General features: G+C 48.3%; 1 pseudogene across 1 annotated transcript; it reads right to left on the bottom strand.

The window, feature by feature from the left end:
- Window positions 1-4,096: 4,096 nt before the first annotated feature.
- On the bottom strand, window positions 4,097-10,580 carry LOC307192404 (annotated as a pseudogene). Its single transcript has 4 exons — window positions 10,031-10,580; window positions 9,053-9,059; window positions 8,806-8,966; window positions 4,097-4,198 (listed from the first exon to the last, which is right to left on the bottom strand). The product of its transcript is annotated as an uncharacterized misc_RNA (transcript).
- Between the last annotated feature and the right edge of the window lie 7,349 nt (window positions 10,581-17,929).

The following is a 17,929-nucleotide window of genomic DNA, read 5'->3' on the forward strand; positions in this document are numbered from 1 at the left end:
GGGCGGGGGGAGGAGGAGCGTGGGGGTGGGGGCGCAGGGGGAGGACGTGGATCGGGGCGTGGGGGGGTGGGGGGCGGTGGGAGGAGGAGGGGGTTGCGGGGTGGGGGGTGGGGGGAGGAGGGGGGTTGGGGGTGGGGGAGGAGGAGGAGCGGGGGCGGGGGGCGGGTGGTGAGGGCTGGGGGAGGAGGAGTGGGGGGTGGGGGGCAGGGTGGGAGGTGGAGGAGCGGAAGGTGGGGGGCGGGGGGGAGGAGGAGCGGGGGTGTGGGTGGAGGAGGAGGGGTGGGGGGTGGGGGGTGGAGGAGGAGCAGGGGGAGAAGCAGGGGGTGGGGGGCGGGATTACGAGGAGGAGCGAGGGGTGGGGGGCTGGGGGAGGAGGAGGAGCGGGGTGGGGGCGGGGGGAGGAGGAGGAGCGGGGGTAGGGGGCGGGGGGAGGAGGAGGAGTGGGGGTGGGGCCAGGGGGAGGAGGAGGAGTGGGGGTGGGGCCAGGGGGAGGAGGATGAGTGGGGACGGGGGGGAGGAGAAGGGGCGGGAGGCGGGGGAGGTGGAGGAACGGGAGTGGGGGGCGGGGGAGGAGAAGGAGTGGGGGGGCAGGGGTCGGGGGAGGAGCAGAGGGCGGGGGGGGGGTAGGGGGAGGAGCAGGTGCAGGGGGCTGGGGGGCTGGGGGAGGAGAAGGAGCGGAGGGGTTGGGGGGGTGGGGGGAGGAGTTGGAACGGCGGGGGGGGGTGTGGGGGGAGTAGGAGGAGCACGGAGCGGGGGGCGGGGGCCGGGGTAGTGGGGGTGTGGGGGGCTGGGGTAGTTGGAGGGGGAGGGGAGGAGGCAAGGGGAGGAGCAAGGGGAGGAGGAGGAGCGGGGGGGTGGGGGTGGAGGAGGAGAGGGAGGAGGAGGGGTGGGGGTGGGGGGTGGGGGGCGCGGGGAGGAGGAGGAGCGGAGGGCAGGGGGAGGAGGAGGAGCAGGGCAGTGGGGGGCGGTGGGAGGAGGAGGAGCAGGGGGCGGGGGGAGAAGGAGTGGGGGCGGGGGGCGGGGGTGCGGGGTAGCAGGGGGTGGGGGCTAGGGGAGAAGGAGGAGGAGTGGGGGGGTGGGTGGCGGGGTGGGAGGTGGAGGAGTGGAGAGTGGGGGTCGGGGGAGGAGGAGGAGCAGGGGTGCGGCGGGAGGAGGAGGAGCAGGGAGTGGGGGGCGGGATTAGGAGGAGCAGGGGGGTGTGGGGGGCTGGAGCAGGAGGAGGAGCGGAAGTCGGGGGCGGGGGGAGGAGGTGGATTGGGGCGTTGAGGGGGTGGGGGGTGGAGAAGGAGCGGGGGTTGGGGGGCGGGGGGAGGAGGAGGGGTTTGGGGGGGTGGGAGGAGGAGGAGGGGGCCAGGGGGAGGAGGAGGAGGGGGGCGGAGGGAGGAGGAGGGGTGCGGGTATGGGGTGGGGGGAGGAGGAGCGTGGGGCTGGGGCGCGGGGGGGAGGACGTGGATCGGGGCGTGGGGGGTGGGGGGCGGTGGGAGGAGGAGGGGGTTGGGGGGTGGGAGGAGGAGGGGGTTGGGGGGTGGGGGCAGGGGGAGGAGGATTGGCGGAGAGCGGGGGGGCGGGATTAGGAGGAGGAGCGAGGGGTGGGGGGCTGGGGGAGGAGGAGGAGCGAGGGGTGGGGGGAGGAGCGGGGGTAGGGGCGGGGGTGGGGGGAGGAGCGGGGGTAGGGGCGGGGGTGGGGGGAGGAGCGGGGGTAGGGGCGGGGGTGGGGGGAGGAGCGGGGGTAGGAGGAGGAGCGGGGGTAGGAGGAGGAGCGGGTTGGTGGGCAGTTTGGGCTGCAGGGTGGGTGCGGGCTGCGGGTGGACCCCTCTAGGACCACTGGCTTCCAGTGCCTTGGGGATGGGGGCGCTGTGGGCGGGGCGAGGACCGCGGGTTCTTACCTGCCTCCGCTTGGAGGCTGAAGCTCAAGTTCGGTGAACATTAAGTCCCTCTCGAGGTGAACCAGGGAGGAGGGAAAGCGAGGCATTTTAGGTCAGTCTTTTCTGTTCATCGGTGGCACCTGCATTGCAAAGACGTAGTGCAAGTTTTCAAGTTTAGTAAAACACTTTTTCCTTTAGAAACTGTGGGCGGCGGGGTATGGGGAGGGAAAGGAAACCTTTGGCAGAACGGAGGGATTTGAGAAAGGGGATCTGGGGACCAGCTTCTGTGAGAGAAGTTTCGAACCTAAATGGGAAAATAAAGTTCTTAAACCGTCTTCATCCTTTTTTTTTTTTTTTAAGGTGTGGGGCGGGGCCAGGTAGGAACCTTCATTTTCCTTTCTCTTTTCACCAACCAATTAGTAGAAAGCGGCTTATTAGCAGCTGCAGCAGAAGCACTTGCTTCGTATGTAGGCAGTGGGATAGGGAGAAAATTAGCTGGAAACTCCCCTTCACCTCCATCTCTCCTCATAGGGTCTAGTGAGATCAGTCTGGGACTGCTCAGAGGAAGTTTAAATGATTTGTGAAAAGCCCTGACATCTAGGATAATAAGGTGTTAGTAGTAAGTAAGGAGGAAGCCCGGAGTTGTGAACACGTTAGGAGTAGGTATTGCGGAAGATGGATCATGAGGACGTCTCACACCAAAGGAAATCATAAGGCAAAGAAAGCGGAAGAGAAACTCACGTTTCCTCTTGATCAGTGGGGGTTAGCTACATTGTCATTTCCAAGTGGAAGATGCCAAAAGTTTAGTGAGAGTAATTTTCCTGACAGTTGGGCAGGGAATATGCTATTACAATGAGACTACAGTCAGCTCCAAGGTTGTGACAGTGACCAATAAACTCTTCCCCAGATAGAGTTTTAGGAAGTATGTTTAATTACTCCATAAAAGGAATCATCTAAATCATTAAAGACTTAAGTGCCAGAATATTCAGTCCTGCCCAAGTCAAAAATTAACAGCAAGCGACTTTTCAGTTACAAACAGCTACATAGAAGAGGATGACTAAATACTGCATATTCCTTCTCCAAGCTGCTGATCCAATAACCAACATGAAATTTAGTATCTATGATGGCTATTTCACTTTATCCTCTGTGCCTATTGTAATTTCTTAAACATAATAAGGCTCAATAAATATTTGTGGAATGCACTGTTCAGTTAATCATGTTTACCATATTATATTTATTAAGCTACCTGGAGACAAGCTCTGAGATGTAGAATTTCAGCCACCTTCTCAGCTGACATCATGTGGGATCTGGACTTTGAAATGAACCTGAGGATGTTAGCGCAGCAAGGAACTTTAGGGTTAGGTGAGTTAACTAACCTATTTGTTTTCTCTTGAAAAACAGAGAGGGATGGTAACTTTCCTAAGATCACACAGCCTGTAGAGCTAGGATACAAATGCATCATCTTCTGACTCCTAGTCCTGTCTAGGATGGACACTAGCTCTTAGAGAAAGAGCAGCCTAAAGGACACATAATATTATGGAAGTCGATTTTCATTAGGAGGAAAAGTATCAGGAGAGGCACTGCAGTGGTGTGAGCAGAAGTCCTTTGCAGCCTCTTAGCTCCAGCTCTAGGATCTCATAAGGGCATTCCATGTGAGTTGGCAATGCCAGAACTCTCAGATCTAGAAATAGCCAGTGCTAATATTAAAGTCTGTTCTTCCTTGTGGTTGTTCATCCTGAAGGCTCTAAGGAATAATTCATCTGTCCTTTTTCTGCATTCCTGTGAAGCAGGCCCTTCTTCATAATAATGAAATCAAAATCCAGAGTTAAAATTTTAACTAAAAGCCAGGAACCTGAGATTGAAAATGATCTTGTCTTTTTGTCCAAAAAAGTACTACTTTTCATGTGTTTCCTTGTGGGAGCATTGCTTGATCAGGCCAAGTAAAACCTATGAAATAGTCTGGTTTTTCAGGGCACTGTTTGATTTTAGTGTGTGGGAGGGGGCTTTCCATAGAATTTCACCAATGTGTTTGCTTGGAGAAGAGAGTCAGAAGGCCTGGTGAAATTTAAAGTCCTTTAGAAGGAGTCATTAAGGAGAGGAAGTCTGTGAAGAAAAGAAGACAGTCTGAAATCCCCACTAAGAACCTAGTTTTATTTGCTCTGAGCCATTTTATCCTGGCTCTTGTATTGCTGAGTCTGTAAGAAAATGGGCAGAGGATGCGGATGTGTGGTTTACACAGATGTAGTTACATTCACACCCTTAGCAGGTTCATAATGGCAGGCCTGATATTCATCAGCTAACTCAGCCTTGAGCTCCCTGGTGCCCACACCCACCTGGGGGAGAAGAATGTCACTGACCATCATGAGGAAAAGCATACACACCCACACACCGCTGCTCAGCTCAGCTCAGCGATGGCCATAACTCCCAAGCACACTTGGTGATCCAGCTGGGGAGTGGCCGCATGGCTGCCACACTGTGGCTGACAGTGGGGAGGCTGACAGGTGGCTGCTCTGACCCACCTGAATCAAGCCATCCTCCATCCGTGGTCATCCACACCCTGCTTATAGAGCCACTGTATCCTACCTCCTTGGAAGAAGAGCCCCCAGGACCAGGGCTCTCTCCACACTGCCTCATCTTTGGCAGGACCTCTGAGTGTGTAGACTAAGCCCCACAGATGGAAGCAAGCCTTCCGGATGTCTCAGGAGACATTTTACCGCATCTGCAAAAAGCTGGCCCCCCAGCTTCAAATGGAGCCCGTCCACATGAAATTGTCGCTCTCTGTGCCGCAGAAAGCAGCTATTGGACCGTATTGGCTGGCTTCCCTGGCGCCTCTGACCGTGTGGGTAGATCTAGGGCTTGTGTGTGCCTTCCACGAAATCAGGGTTGCCATCTGTGCTACCTTTTGGCACCTCCAGAAAAGGTGGCTTGACCAAGGAGGTCATGGAGAGGTCCCGATGTGTGCTGGGGCTACTGGAAGCACATGTAAAAGAACTATCTGAACAGCTGTCAGTGCCTTTCAGTAATTCTTTATGTCGTGCTGGTCCTGACCTTCATTTCAGCCAAGTGTTTGTCAGCTGCCCGTGATCCAGCCATAATTCACATGTGTTGGAAGCAAGTCAGCTTTGCCATAGGGGAGATGCAGGCACTCTCTTATCCACTGTCCAAAAAAAGAAACGGGGGCACCGCAAGGCTTGTCCCAGTGGGTGGTGGAGCATGCCCTCTCCATCAGGGGCTGACAGCCTGGTTCCAGCAACCCATCACCCCCGAGGACCTGTGTTCCAACAGGCGCTCTTGGCTGGCTGGGGCACTGTGGAGCAGTGTGGCCAGGGTAAGGCATGGGGAAGCAGCGTGTTTCTGTGAGGTGGTCACTGGCTGCTCCTGGCTCCACAATCTGTGTATTGTCTGAGGAGAGGTCCAATGCCCAGAGCTGGACCAGAGCCTCCACCCTCACTATGGCATGGAGCAGAACCAGCCTGCAGAGTGGCAAAGGATGAGGCACAAAGGCGGCTCAGGTTCCAGGTGCATCAAGCCATCAGCTGGCACCTGGCATTCCAGGCCAGGCCAACTCGGGGTGATGACTATCCATCCTGCTTTTTCACGTAAATTCCACCTTCAGAACCTCTTTCTTCTTTCCATGTTAACCCTCCCTCCCTTTTCCATTCCTAAGAATTATTCTGTTGTTGATGTTTGTAACGCTCCAAGGTGTTGTACCTTTTTATAAAGTACCTGGAGAGGGCATGCAGGCTGGTCATGGGCATGGCTGCTTTATAGCCCAAGCAGTTGATAGTGGCCCATCTATCAACTTTAACTCTCCTGAGCACTGCTTTTATCATCCATAAAGCCATAAACGTTTATCTATCATCTATCTATCTATCTATCTACACTTACACTTGTGCATACAAACCTGCTCTTCTCTGAACCAGCTCTGTTCAAAGAATAATCTTTATTGGTTTCCTGCTGCTGCTATGACAAATTGCCACAAACTTAGCCACTTAAAACACAAGTGGGACTTGCAGAAGGCACAGGGGTGACACACTGTTGTCCTCTGGGAGAATGGCAGTTCTGCAGGCTGGAGGGCATGGTGGGAGTGGGAGGGGACGTATGGGGCTGCAGGGGCAGGCAGGGGCCACAGGCCAAGCTAAGGAGGTAGAACGTATTCCTAAGAGCCAAAGGGAATCACTGATGGAATTTAATCAGGGGATGACGTGATCACTTTGGCCTTTAAAAAAGATAACCCTTAGTAGTAAAGAGGGATGAACTGGAGAGGAAGGAGAGGCAGCTGGGGGCAGCAGGACCAGCTAGGAGGTGAGCAGGAATATGCAGGAGGGCTGGAGACTCAACTGTACGGCCATGTGTGGGGAGGGTACTCGATCAGAACACACAGAAACTTCTTCCTTGTTAAGCACCCACCCTCTTCTGGTGGTGACTGGACATGAAATTGCCTCCCTCTGTGCCGCAGAAAGCAGCTGTTGGACCGTATTGGCTGGCTTCCCCGGTGCCTCTGACCGTGTGGGTAGATCTAGGGCTTGGTGTGTCTTCCATGACATCGGGGTTTCCATCTGTGCTACCTTTTGGCACCTCCAGAAAAGGTGGCTTGACCTAGAGGAGGTCATGGAGAGGCCCCGATGTGTGCTGGGGCTACTGGAAGCACACGTAAAAGAACTATCTGAACAGATGTCAGTGCCTTTCAGTAATTTTTTTTTTTTTTTTTTTTGCGGTACGCGGGCCCCCCACTGTTGTGGCCTCTCCAGTTGCGGAGCGCAGGCTCAGCGGCCATGGCTCACGGGCCCAGCCGCTCCGCGGCATGTGGGATCTTCCTGGACCGGGGCACGAACCCGTGTCCCCTACATCGGCAGGCGGACTCTCAACCACTGCGCCACCAGGGAAGCCCCTTTCAGTAATTCTTTATGTCGTGCTGGTCCTAGGACTGCAGCCCAGTAGTTCATTGGACGATGGGGCTGCCCGTTCTCCAGGTTGGGTTAACCTGAGGGATTACAGGGAGAGGCTGCCCTGCCCTTTCCAGCAGTTTTCAGAAGGCAGCCCTCCTCCTGGCCCACTGTCGCCCACCCAGTTGATGCTGAGCTGCAAGAGTGAGAGGCAAACCGCGGGCTGGAGTTCTGCAGAGCTGGACAGGAGCCTCGGCTTCCCCATCTTTAGAAATGGAGCTGGACAACCCCCAGACCCAGCTGTAATTTGATTTTGCTGTGTTTACCGCGTGCCCCTCCCCTTTTCCAGTTTTCTCCTTCCCTCACACAACGTCCTAGAAGTGAAAAACCTCACTGGAGGGTGGGTGGGTGTGGAGGGAGGGTGGGAAAGTGGGTGGTGGGGTGTGGGGAGGATTACAGGGTGAAGACTATACCACAGTGAGAAAGCTCTAGGAGTTAAAAAGTGTAACTTAAAAAGAGTTTTCTTACTCTTTTTACCTCCTTTAAGGTTTATCGGTTGGGAGCGGTGGTGCTATGGTAATAGGTGGTTTTTAATATTAACAATGAAAATAAGGCAGAGAAGGAAGCCTTTGTTTTGCTTAGGGGACACTGCTGAGATGCGGCAGGTGTTTATTTACTAATCTGGGGCTCAGAAGGAAGAGGAACAAGCCTAGGCCTGAGCTGTTTCAGGCTTGAGGTGAGAGGAAGGCTGGTCTTGGGGCCCCAGAACCCTAAACAGCTGGAATCAGTGACCAGTGGGGAAGGGTGGCGCTCAAAGCTTGGATCGGGAGAGTAGAAGCACACCTCAGGCCCATGTTTCACTTGCACCTGCCCTCTGCCGAGAGAATACTGCTGGGAACATAGTAGTTGGGGGTCTGTTGAGATTAAGGTAAGCTTTGGGTGGACCCTCAGCTTGGACAAGTTCTGAACTGGGAAGCCCATCTCCTAGGACCCCAAGGTCCTGGAATCTCTCCAGGCCTCGACTTCTCTCTCCGTAACATGAGGGAGCCCCACTGAGATCAGGGAGCTCTGGCACCGCCCCACTGCCCGTGTGAAAATGATGTCACTGTGCTTGCTCACTGCAGACCCAGCGGCGTTCTCTGGAGCCTCAGAGAGTCTGGCTGATGATCAGAATCAGTCCCAGGTCCTGGGTGGAGCTGGGTGGCAGGAGAAGGGAAGAGGGAAGGGGCCCTGCTTCTCCTGTCCCTGCCATTCTCAACCTTCTGGAACCACAGAAGGCAGGTGCCTACCTAGAGGTCTGGTCATGACCTCAGTGAGGCCTGGGCTGAGGGGGGAGTTGAACAATGGAGCAGAGGTTGAGACAGTCAAAGGCACATGGCTTTACCATCATTTGGTGATAGAGCATCACAGGTAACTGTCTTCCCTTCAGGGAGTTTGAAAATATCCACTAAAACACCTATCCCCATGGATTAGTAGCTGGAGGTGAGCATTATGAATTATCTGTGTATTCTACTCTCTTTACTATATCACCCTAAATAAGACACCGAGGATGCTTTGAGACCTTAAGGCCTAAAATAGGCGGTATCTATGCTTACAAAGACTAAAAAAATTCATACACAAATGCTTACCATAATATCACACAATTAAGAATGTTCTGGACTTCCCTGGTGGCACAGTGGATAAGAATCCACCTGCCAATGCAGAGGACATGGGTTCGATCCCCGGTCCGGGAAGATCCCACATGTGCAGAGCAACTAAGCCCATGCGCCACAACTACTGAGCCCACGCTCTACAGCCCGCATGTCACAACTACTGAGCCCGCACGCCACAACTACGGAAGCCCACATGCCTAGAGCCTGCGCTCGGCAGCAAGAGAAGCCACTGCAATGAGAAGCCCATGCACCGCAACGAAGAGTAGCCCCCACTCGCCACAACTAGAGAAAGCCCGCGTGCAGCAACGAAGACCCAACGCAGCCAAAAATAAATAAAAATTATATCTTTTAAGAAAAAAAGAAAAGAATGTTCCAGTGTAGGTTCAGGCAGTTAGTTGTCACCCTCAGCCCATTCTGTCCTGAAGTATGGCTACTGCCTCCTGGGGCTGGGTGTAGGTGGACCATTTGGACCAGGACGGCCATGTGGGAATTGTGCTGGTCTCAGTGGCCCTGCAGCCGGGCAGCTGATTCCCAGGCCAGTTCACTGGCCAGGCGCCTGTTCGCTGCCATATCAGTGGCAATCATGGCAACAACAGTCAGGTGGCACCTGAGGGTCAGGCTCTGGGCTGGAGCTGGCGCACTGGCTTACCTGTGCTCTAGGGGGCACTGTAGACACCCCAGGAGCTGATGACGAAGTTTCTCTCTGAGGCTGGTTTCTGTCTGGAGACTGGTCCCCTCTGGACTTCTGTTGGAGGAGAGAGAGAAATACTAGCTGTTCTCCTTATTCCATTTTATCCAAGCCCCAGTTTTAAGACTGGAAGAGATTACCATGATGCCCCATTATAAAGTACATTGAAGGCAAGAGTCAGTTATAAGCCAGTGGAAGGATCACTGTACTGGGGTTCTAGTGTCAGCCTTAGCATTAACTTGTAGTGTCTGTCACCTTCTGCAAATTACTTTCCCCTGGCTTAGTTTTCTCATCTGTAAAATGTAAGAGTCAAAGATGGTCTCCCAGGGCTTCCCTGGTGGTGCAGTGGTTGAGAAGCTGCCTGCTAATGCAGGGGACACGGGTTCGAGCCCTGGTTTGGGAGGATCCCACATGCCGCTGAGTAACTAGGCCCGTGAGCCACAACTACTGAGCCTGCGCGTCTGGAGCCTGTGCTCCGCAACAAGAGAGGCCGCGATAGTGAGAGGCCCCTGCTTGCCGCAACTGGAGAAAGCCCTCGCACAGAAACAAAGACCCAACACAGCAAAAATAAATTAATAAATTAATAAACTCCTACCCCCAACATCTAAAAAAAAAAAAAAAAAGATCGTCTCCCAGTGTCCTTTCCAGCTTTAACAAGTAGGCTCCAACACCAGCAGTGAAACCATGCTTTCTTAAATTTTCAGGAGCTCCAGGTCCTTTGAGGGGATCTCAACCTGGGTTTTATCACTTGTGACTTCCCTCTCCACCCAGTCCCATGGCATTAGGGCTTTGGTAGAACACATTTGGCCACTTACCTGGCCCAGTTTCTTAGGCATCCTGGCTAATCTCCATCTCGGTTGTCTTGTTGGTCTGGGTACCAGCCGGGCTTTCAAGTCGGAGGTCGTGGGCAGCTCCAACACTTCCATTTCTAGCTTAAACTGATGCTCTGTCTCCATCTTCCACCTCTGGTTCTGGTGCCTCTGCTGCTGCTGCTGCTGAGGAGAGCACCCTTCTGGCCCATCTTTCTGCTAATGACTTTTTTTTTCTTTGCTGGGTCAGCTGGTTGTGGTGGTCAAGATCCCATGGCCGGGTCTGCTCCCTGAGGTGGGCTGGGCTGGTGCACCCAATCCATCTCTTGATCTGCAGCACCCAATCCATCTCTTCATGGAAGGGGCAGTCCTGAGGGGCTGGCCCAGAGCACAGAATAGCCATGTGGGCCTTCTTGTAGGCACCCTGAGGGCCTTGAACTTGATATGACAGTGGTGTGTATACGAGACATATTTCTGCACCGGAAGACACCCGGCCACATCTTCACAGACTGAAGTGTTGAGTTGAATCATCTTCAGGCGCCTCTTGACGGCAGGCTCCTCCATGATGGCAAGCAGGTGTCAGCTCTCTGCTGGGGCCCAGTGGACCCCAGATGGATCGTGCTGTGGTGCCTGGGATGTCCTGCTGGCTCCTGGCTTGGGGGTGTGAGGGCTGAAGCCATCGGTGGAAGTCCTGGACTGGCCCTGTTAAAGAGAAATAGCACCAGACACTTGTTGAAGGCGTAAGACAGATTTTATTCAGACTACTGCAGTAGGGAAGCGAGACCCAAAATAAACTGGGCTCAACTCCAACTAAGACAAAGGTGGCTGAAGTTTTAAAAGGGAGAACAGAGGTAACTAAATGCAGCTATAGGGAAGTGAAAGTGGAGAACAAAAAGAGGCTAGGGAAAACTGTGGGAGCTAAAAAGGGGGCTATGGGGAAATGGAAAGTTACAGGAGGGGGTGTGAATGGAAAATAACTGAAAACAGTTTGGCAATGTAGGTTGGGACTATATATATCTTGAGCAAAGACAGCAAGAGGCTGGGGTCCCCTTTAGGGACACAGCCTAGTGCAGGCAGAAGCCAGGCTAAAATTGGTCAATTGCTGGCTGGCCAATGAGGAAGCAGGTGGGGCCAGTCACCCTCCATCACACCGTTTGCACAAACATCTTTGCTGGAAAATCCCTTCAATGGAAATCAAACAGGACAGATCAGCTCCCGCAGCACAGCTGACAGAAATATCTTGCTGGGCCAGACTGCTGTCTCTGCTAAGATACCTCCCACAGCTGTAAGCACCAGCTGACTCCTCTTGAAAAGAGAGGACTGTTAGGGCTGGCTTTGGAAGGCCAAGGCTGGGTGTGAGAAGGCTGTTGGGGGCTCCACACTTCAAGCGGGGACACAGGGGAGGAAAAGCATGAACCCTAGGTGTCAGGAACTGCCACATCCTTTTCTGCTAGTCTCTTGACCATGGCTCCCTGCCGTGGCTCCCACAGTGAGACAAGTCAGTTGCAGGATTCTGTGGTGCTTCTGGGGCCCCCCAAAAAGTTCCCATTTCCAGACTTTGTCCTTAGTCTGTCTCCCTTGTTTTCCTGACAAAGCTCCCCAGAAGTTAGTTTGAGTGTCCCAGCTTAGGGCTGGAGGAAGAAAAGGCTTCAAGGTTTCAATTTTTTTTTTTTTTGCCATTCCTCGCGGCATGCGGGTTCTTAGTTCCCCGACTAGGGATCGAACAGAGCCCCCTGCAGTGGAAGCACGGAGTCCTAACCCTGACCGCCAGGGAAGTCCCCAAGGTTTCAATTTTTGAACGTCTCGGAGAGGACCCATGAAGGTGGTGAAGTAAGAGGGAAAGGCTTGGAGGGCTTAAACGAGAGGCCAGGAGATAATTTATATACAAGGTACTGTACGTATCTTTCGCTACCTGATTTTTTCACTCGGCATTCTCTTGATTAAACTTCTGTATTCCATTATAAGAATAAACCAATTCATTTCTTATTTATTCTATAATAGTTCTTATTCTTTCTATTTACCCAGCTTTTCTTTTTTTCCCCACCTCTTTTCCTGTCTTCTGTGTATCAAGAGTGTTTTCTTTATTCCTCTTTTCCTTTTACTGCTTTGGCAGTGATAAATTTTATTTCAATTTTTCTAGTCTTTACCCTTAAATTTTTAACCTAACTGCTTTCAAAATGTCATTCTCCTTCCAAATAAATAAAGACCTTAAAATATTTAACGTTGATCAGCTCTAGGAATTTGCCATGTTACTATACCTAAAGTTGTGCTGTATAATATGGTAACCACTAGCTACATGTGGCTACTTAAATTTAAATTAATTGGTGTTAAGTAAAGTTAACAATTCAGTTCCTTGGTTACATAGCCACATTTTAAGTGCTCAGTAGCCACATGTGGCTAATGGCTACCAAACTGAAGTGAGCAGATATAGAATATTTACATCATTGTAGAAGGTCCTATTGGACAATGCTAGTTATTTCCATCTAGTTTTTGCCCCCTCCAAATTAGTCATTATTATCAGTATTGCTTTTATTTTTTTGTTTTTTTAATGTATTTATTTTCAAAATTTTTATTGGAGTCTAGTTGATTTACAATGTTGTGTTAGTTTCAGGTGTACAGCAAAGTGAATCAGTTATACATATACATATACCCACTCTTTTTAGATTCTTTTCCCATATAGGCCATTACAGAGTATTGAGTAGAGTTCCCTGTGCTATACAGTAGGTCCTTATTAGTTATCTATTTTATATATAGTAGTGTGTATGTCAATCCCAATATCCCAATTTATCCCTCTCCCCAATACCCCCTGGTAACCATAAGCTTGTTTCCTACATCTGCAACTCTATTTCTATTTTGTAGATAAGTTCATTTGTACCCTTATTGCTTTTTAGATTTGACTTATTTAGATTTGTATTGACTTCTTTAGATTTACTTTTATGTTTACCAGTTTCTTCGCTCACTGTTGTTTTTGCATCCCATTCCCTACTTCTGTATTCAATTACTTTCTTTCTGAAATGTATCGTTTGGAAGTTGGCTGTGGGCTGAACTGTGTCCCTTCAAAATTCATATCTTGAAGCCCTTGTCCCCAGTTTGACTGTATTTAAAGATAGGGTCTTTAGGAGATAATTATGGTTAAATGAGGTCATATGGGTGAGGCCCTAATCCACTAGGACTTGTGGCCTTATGAGAAGTGTAAGACAGAGAGCTCTTTCTCTCTCTGCACATGCTCAAAGGAAAGGCTATGTGAGGACTCAGCAAGAAGGTGGACATGTGCAAGAAGGTGGACATGTACAAGCCAGGAATAGAGCTCTCACCAGAAATCAAACCCTTCCAGATCTTGATCTGGGACTTCCAGCCTCCAGAACTGTGAGAATAAATTTCTGTTGTTTAAGGCATCCAGCCAGTGGTAGTTTGCCATGGCAGTCCTAGCAGACAAATACAGAGTCCATTCAACAAGGGCCCAAAGTGTTATTCTGAAAGTATTTTGCCTCTTTAGTAATAGTTTAACAAGGTATAGGGACTTCCCTGGTGGCGCAGTGGTTAAGAATCCACCTGCCAATGCAGGGGACACAGGTTCGAGCCCTGGTCTGGGAAGATCCCACATACCGTGGAGCAACTAAGCCCGTGAGCCATAACTACCGAACCTGCGCTCTAGAGCCCGCACACCTAGAGCCTGTGCTTCATAACCAGAGAAGCCACTACAATTAGAAGCCTGCGCACTGCAGCAAAGAGTAGCCCCTGCTTGCTGCAACTAGAGAAAAGCCTGCGTGCAGCAACAAAGACACAATGCAGCCAAAAATAAATAAATTAATTAAAAAAATTGTTTAACAAGGTATAGAATTCTAGGGTTTTTTTGGTTTTTTGTTTTTGGACCTTTGAAAATATTATTCCATTGTTTCTGGCCTTTGTTATTAAAGTTGAGAAATCTGCTGTCAGTCTAAAATGTTCCTCTTTTCTTTGGGATTGCTTTTAATATTTTCCCCATATTTCTGGGTTTCATTACAGTGTGTCTAAGTGAAGGTTTAATTTAATATTCCTTGCTTAGGATCCATTGTGATTTTTTAACCTGAGGATTCTTTGATCAATGTTGGAAAAATTTTAGCTATTATTTCCTTTGTTCTTCTCCATCTGAAATCCCCACTAGATATATTTGAACCTTTTCCTTCTATCATTCATTTCCCTTAACTTCTCTAATATTTTTCATTTTCCCCGTTCTGCTGCATATGGCAATTTTCTTAGCTCCGTCTTCTAGTTTACTATTTCTCTTTTCGATGTGTCTCTTCTTTTAACCAGTCTTGATTTATTCTTTCAGTAACTATACTGTTCAATTCTAAATGTTTGATTTGCTCAAATCTACCTTTCCTTCAGGGTCTTGTTGTCTCCTGAGTATTTCTTTACCTTTAAAAAAAATCTCTACTTAATATATTGATTTTAGAATCTAACTGGATTTCTTTGGACTTCAGCTGTCTAGATTATAAAATGAGGCTTTAGACTAAATGACCTCTAACTTGACTTCCTGCTCTGCAATTCTAGCATACACCCTGATATTCATTTATTTTTAATGAACATTGTTGGCACACTTTGCATTTCCATTAATGAAGGTGGCATTGGAAAGTGGCAGTGAATAAAGGATAATTATTTTAAAAGCCACCTTCCCCAGACCTCTAGGGCTCCAAGCCAACACCTTCCATTTTCTCATATCCCCTTCCTGTATTAGCACAGAGAGAAACAGGTGGCTAACCAGATGAACACAGGCCAGGAAGAATATCCATCTGGGTTTGGTTTCAGATCAGAGATATTTTTTGGAGGCTTATCAAAGAATCCAATGAAAGGCTTGGGAAAGAAGTGAACACTAAACCTCTCACCTTCTCATAGATTTTTGTTTTGAGCATTGTAGCACTTAACATATAAAATTAGAGTGTTAATGGTTTTTCTACACTCCTAAAACCAACAGAATAGTGCACGGCTGGAAAAAGGATAACTAACGCTTGTATTTCTTTTTATCTAAAGATTCCCACAACTGAGCTAGAAGAATGTAGGAAGGTACTGGAAGTGAACTGTGGGTATGAGTTGGGGGATGGGGCATGGAGGAGGCGATCTTAGTATATTTCTGTAAAGGGCAGATGAGTGATCAGAACAACCATTTTTGAAGCTTGTATACCAGGGTGCTTCACAAACAGCTTTCAGATTCTGCTCCTATGTTGTCGAATGTTCAGTGAGTGGAGGATGCAATGAGATTCAGTCTTTCCAAACCCTGGCCTCTGGTCTATCAAACTGATTCTACATGCTGTGGACTGGAACTGTAGGTTTTTAGGCAAATGGCATGGAGCCAATTAAAAGTAATACTTAGCTTGCTTCAAAGAGCACCGGCCCTTCTCCTGCCCACTAGCTGACCACACGCAGTCATGGTGCTTTAATGATTTATTTTCTTTGTTTAGATTTTTAGAATAAACTTGCTTGAGGCATAATTTATATATATTTCACTTTACTAAGGTATAGTTTATATATACCTTGTTTTAAAATTCAACAAGATATAAATTTCCTTCCTTTTCCATACTGTCCTAGAAAACGTTGTGGAACTAAATGTCAGTTGTATTCCTCTCCCAACTACTGGTGTTTTAAGGATACCTGCTTGTCTCTTAAGTTGGTTTTTCTGTGTCTTAACTGCAAAATAATTATTCACTCTAACTAAAGATCATTAGCAACTATATGCTTTTTGTAAGCCCTTGAGGCACTATGTGTGAGGCCTGTGTATGAGAATGTATTTATTCTACATATATGTAATTTCTCGCTCTCTCTCCCCGTCATTCCCACTTCCATCCAAATAGCTTTTAGATCTGTCCATTTTTACTCTGGAATGTCTCACTCTCATCCTCTTCTTTCTGTCCCTTCTTTGAATACGCTTTCCAGGCCTCCTTTCTTTTTATCTTATTAAAATCATCATTTCTACACATTCTCTGTCTAGATTAAACTTCCTGATACACGACTTTAATATTGTCTCTCCTTTGCTCAAAAGCCATCCATGGCTCCCTTTTGCCTACTAACTCCAGCACAGTCCTTTTACTCTGCTGGTGAGTGTCTTCTACAGTCAGGCCCGATACACCTGATTGCTTCCAGTCCTAACTTGCACCCACCTGTCCCACTGACCCTTCATTCCAGACACCTCAGTCTCTCCCAAGGAGTTGGTCATTGTTGCCTTTACATTTTGCTTAGAATGTCACTGCTGTCACACTTCCCTAGAGGAAATACTGCCCACCTTTTTTTTTTTTTTTTGCGGTACGCGGGCCTCTCACTGCTGTGGCCTCTCCCGTTGCGGAGCACAGGCTCCGGACACACAGGCTCAGCGGCCATGGCTCACGGGCCCAGCCGCTCCACGGCATGTGGGGTCTTCCCGGACCGAGGCACGAACCTGTGTCCCCTGCATCGGCAGGCGGACTCTCAACCACTGCGCCACCAGGGAAGCCCTTGCCCACCTTTTGATCCTCAAATCAAATACTACCCCCTTTCTTTAGCTTCCCCTCATCACTCCTGTGCAAATTTATGCCTGCAGCTTGTACCCCAAGGTGCCTCACAAACATACGCATAAAAATCTGCCATTTTTAATGCATATGGCACCTTGTACCACGCCTAGAACACATGTGCCTTTCCTCATGGTTATTTATGTTTGTGCCTTATTTTCCATACTGGATTGTAAACTTTTCATCTTATTCATCTCCGTATCCCCCTAAGTATCTTGCATACAATAAAATACCAGTAATATTATTTATAGTATGAATAAATATCAGCATCTCAAAGCTCTGTTGGATGAATAAAGACAGGCATTTTAAATATTTTGAAACTTCAAAATAATGATGTACAGTTTAGTTGAAGGATAAGATAGAATAAAAACTGATTATAAATAATATCTAATTCACTGTCTCATACATAGCTCACACATAATTGATCAAATGAATGAATAAACAAATGTTACAAGACACATACAGATGCTAGCCCAACTTTTTTTTTAAATTGAAGTATAGTTGATTTACAGTGTTGTGTGATGCTATGCCATCTTAAACTATCCATCGTGTCCAGAGAAAGGTCCCTCTACACCTTAAACGGTAAAACGAATAAGAAAAACTATAATGTACTAAGGTAAAAATAAAATCCACTGTCTTTTTAACTCAAGTAAAGTATTTTAAAATATAAAATATTTGTTTGCTTAATATTTAAGTAAATTCTACTGAGTCTTTTGGGTTAGATTCTGCATTTGGATCTTAACATACTCATTTGTTCTTAAATGCTATTTGATAAAGACATATAGATTGGGGCCAAATCCTGCCTCTGTCCATTACTGGTGGGATTCTGGGATCTTCTAAGCTGTAGTCTCCTCACTTGTAAAATGAGGATTAAAAATAACCACATCACAAGGTATTGAAAAGATTAAATAAGATTACATAGTAAAGTACTTAGCATAGTGTCTGGCATAGAGTATATGTTCAATAAATTATTGCTATTATTTCAAGCTAAATCATAAGCTATTTCAAGAGATAGATTTTTATACTCTAAAGCTGTGCTGTCTGATATGGTAGCCACTAGCCACACGTGGTGATCGAGCCCTTGAAATGTAATCAATCTGAATTGGGATGTGGGTAAGTATAAAAATCACACTGGATTTTTAAAAGTCAGTATAAAAAATGCAAAACACCTTATTAATACTTTTTAAACATTGATTACATGTTAAAATGATATTTTAGGTATATTGGGTTAAATAACATATTGCCAAATTAATCTCACCTGTTTCTTTTTACTTTTTAAAATGCAGGTACTAGAAAATTTTAAATTATATATGTGTCTTGCCTTATATTTCTGTTGGGCAGTGCTGACCTGAAGTCTCTGGTCAAGGACAGAATTAGGTATATAGGTGCTCAACTAATATTTGATTGGTTGATTTACATGGCTAAATCTCTTCATTTCATCACACTGGCACAGTTAAAAGCTTAAAGGACTATTTTTTTTAAAAACTGCACACAAATCTAGACAGATTTAC

Source organism: Stenella coeruleoalba (genome assembly GCF_951394435.1).
Source record: "Stenella coeruleoalba genome assembly, chromosome: 10".
Lineage (NCBI taxonomy): Eukaryota > Metazoa > Chordata > Mammalia > Artiodactyla > Delphinidae > Stenella > Stenella coeruleoalba.